Genomic DNA, 3,252 nt, shown 5'->3' on the forward strand with positions numbered 1-3,252 from the left:
ATCGTATCTAGCCTTCATAGAGATCAAGTTAAATTTAACTAATCTCTCCTCATAGCTTAACACAGATCTGAGTTCATTTGGGATGCTCATACGAGTTGCTTTTCTCTTAACCTTTTCAATAGATTTCATATGTCCAGCTTGAAATGGATACCAACTCGGTACTCCATACTCTAAATATATATATATAGTTAAGCAGGACAATTTAAAAAAAATCAACTTGGCCTATATTTTAACAAACGTAAAAAAAAATAATTCGATCGAATTACTATTAGTAAACTGGAAATAAAATTCCACTGATGTTGACGACTTCCTTTTCTCTTTAAATTAAAAATTAATTTAAATAAAAAATAAATGTGCGTAAAAAATATGTCTTACCTTTGTCGTTATATATAGTTCTTAATAACGTGAATAATCAAGTTTCTTGTCGATGAAACCATTTTAACATAAACCACAAACCAATCACCATACTCTCAATCGGAACGCTTTCAATCAACTGATGCGAATAACTTACCTTTATTAAAGTTCAATGATGCTCGGCTGTATTTTTCTAGCCAACTGATGCATATCTCGAGAACAGTCCTCGCACAGTCTCTATTGTGTTGGATTTATGTATACCACTCGTACACCAGATTCCAAAAATCATTTTCACACATCGTCTGTTTACTGCCCACTTTGAGTGAAAGGTCACGGAAGCAAAAAATTATAATGGATGGTATTTGAAGGAATACGAGTTTTAACTGCTGGACAATAAATTGGGGAATGGAGTGTCAGTTACCAAAAAAGGGTCGAAGTTTATGACAAGTACTACCTAATAAATGAGTTTTTAAAAACGGTTTGGCAGCCACCAAAATGGATATCTGGCCGCCCCCTGGACAGATGCGTTCATTTGATATTGGTGACAACGGAGCCTTCGAAAAATAACAGATCAATACTTTCGATGGATCTGTATTCGTGATGTGGCTGGACAGTCAACACGTAGCCGAAGCCTTCTGATCTCTGACACCGTACGCGATGAATAGACCTACTTATGAATATTGATTGATGATAGATTAAAATTAACAATGTTAGATCAACAGGAAGTAATTAATTTAAATTTTTAAAAAGTACTAGGCCTATAATGACAGGTATTCACGATTACGTCAACGAGGAATAAGAATCCGCAATTTTTATTATCTATTTTAAAATTCAGACTGAAACATTACTTTATAATTGTAGTGCAGAAAATGAAAGTAATATGCCGCTTTTCAATGACCCATGAACATGTGAATTTATAGCGCCCATTTTCAGTATTGCAGTGCAGGGCAACTGACATTAACGGCGTTCCATAATTTTAGGACGCGCGTTTTTGTTTTTGTAATAATCGTCGTATTTTGTAATTCTTGTCGTATTTTGTAATGAACTTGTATTTTGTAAACCTGTCGTATTTTGTAACAAACCTTGTCGTATTTTGTAACAACAGTCTGTCGTACTTTGTAACTCTCTATCGTGTTTTTTAATCAAATAAGCTGTACTGTAGATTATTTTGAAATTCTTTTTCTACAAAATCGTCCGAATTGGCGTTAAATTCGTTTAGTCAAGGTGGGACTAGTGAGGGATTTTGACAGATGGAAGGTCTGTACCACCTCAGCCCCACCATGGTTGGGGCTGAGGTACATTTATGATTATCTGCACCTCTAGATGGCCGGAAATAGCACTCTCAGAATTTGCAAAATAGGCCTACTTACCTTTTTTCCACCAACTTTTTACAATACTGTTATTGACAAATTTAGGGGGCCCAGGCCTTGAATCCGCCACTAAGATGCACCAACGGATTCGGAGAATATCTGGCGGCTTAGACCAAAGGCGCTACAAAACCATAATGCGATGTACATTTTCCAGCAGCCTGTGTATCATTTACATCAGACATATCACTCACAACTATTTTGCTCTAACTCTGTGGACATTTTTGAAAGTGGAGAAGGGGGTGCAGGGTGTTGTGATATCTGATCATATGATATCTTCCTTTTCATTCTTGTCTTTATTTTTCTCTTCTCTTTTTCTTTTCCTTTTTTTTTCTTTCCTTTCCTTTTCCCCTTCTTTCTCGTTCTCTCCCTCTACCTCTCTCTTTCTTTCGGCTTGGTCAGCCCGGTAAAATCCGTCAGGGGGTGGGGGCAGTCTGCCCCTTTCCCAAACCAGTTACGCCACTGTATGGAATACTAATTTATCACCAATATTATATCGTATGGCTGTTAGGGTGTTAATGTCTGAGGGCCCTTCTTCAGAAATTAATTGACTGATTGATTGATTGATTGATTGATTGGTTGCTTCATCGATTGATTGATTGATTGATTGATTGATTGATTGATTGGACAAGTTTCATAGTACACTATATATACGACATGATATCTGGGTTTCTGATTAGTGTGTCGAATATGTATTTTACTAAGGACACGGAACTTCATCAGGTTTTTTTCCTTCATATTTTAAATAATTCTTCTGTTTCTAGGTAATTTTACATGTATAAGAAATTGTAAAATCCTAAATACTTTTTAATACACTTTCAATAAAAGAAAGGATCGTTCAGGTAAGCATTCCATCAAGATCCAATAGAACGACAGCATAAACGTCAAACATTTGCGTTTGTGGAACAGCACTTGAGTTTGTCTTGTGGGACAAGCGCGTATTTCTGTTGTTAATTACGGAAAGGTCCACTAGGGTTCCATGTGCTTATGTGTTTTTTTGTTCATGTTGTAATCTGATATTTAACATATATACCGTAGGCTCTTCAGGCATCTGCAATCAGGAAAGCAATAAAGGACCTGGATGGCTTTACATATTTACTTAACTGTATTCGGGGTTTCTTTTTCGCCTCCCAAACGAGATATACGGGTCGTTTTTGTGTATTGACAAGCGCGTATTTCAGTTGTTAATTATGGAAAGGCCCACTAGGGTTCCTGTGTTAATACTTTTTGTTCATGTTGTAATTTGATATAATATTCTGCAATTAAAGGAAAGCAACAAAGGACCTGGATGGCCTGGCTGTACATATTTAATTAACTGTATCGGCGGGTTTCTTCGCGTCTCAAACGAGAGATACAGGTCGTTTTTGCGTATTCCGCTTATTTCTTCTACACCAACTTGAAATCCCCGTTTCTAATCTGTCATTTCGATAGCTTCGTACATTCTCTCCCGAAGGCGTTCCGGGAAGCGAAATTTTTTTCCTCGACGTCTCAGCAGCCAAGTCTATTGGTGGCGCTATAATTTTTATATGAA

The 3,252-nt window shown here is 36.7% G+C and overlaps 1 protein-coding gene across 2 annotated transcripts in view; it reads right to left on the reverse strand.

The window, feature by feature from the left end:
• LOC117123699 (alpha-N-acetylneuraminide alpha-2,8-sialyltransferase-like) overlaps nt 1–958 on the reverse strand; it is a 44,492-nt gene extending 43,534 nt beyond the window's left edge. The window contains exon 1 of one of the 2 annotated variants that reach the window (XM_033269719.1): nt 512–958. The gene's annotated coding sequence lies outside the window, so the exon portion shown is untranslated. The other variant, XM_033269718.1, reaches the window with a different exon arrangement.
• Nucleotides 959–3,252: the final 2,294 nt, after the last annotated feature.

Source organism: Anneissia japonica, unplaced genomic scaffold, assembly GCF_011630105.1.
Source record: "Anneissia japonica isolate Jap-2015-1 unplaced genomic scaffold, ASM1163010v1 scaffold287714_len2871179_cov188, whole genome shotgun sequence".
NCBI classification, from domain to species: Eukaryota; Metazoa; Echinodermata; class Crinoidea; order Comatulida; family Comatulidae; genus Anneissia; species Anneissia japonica.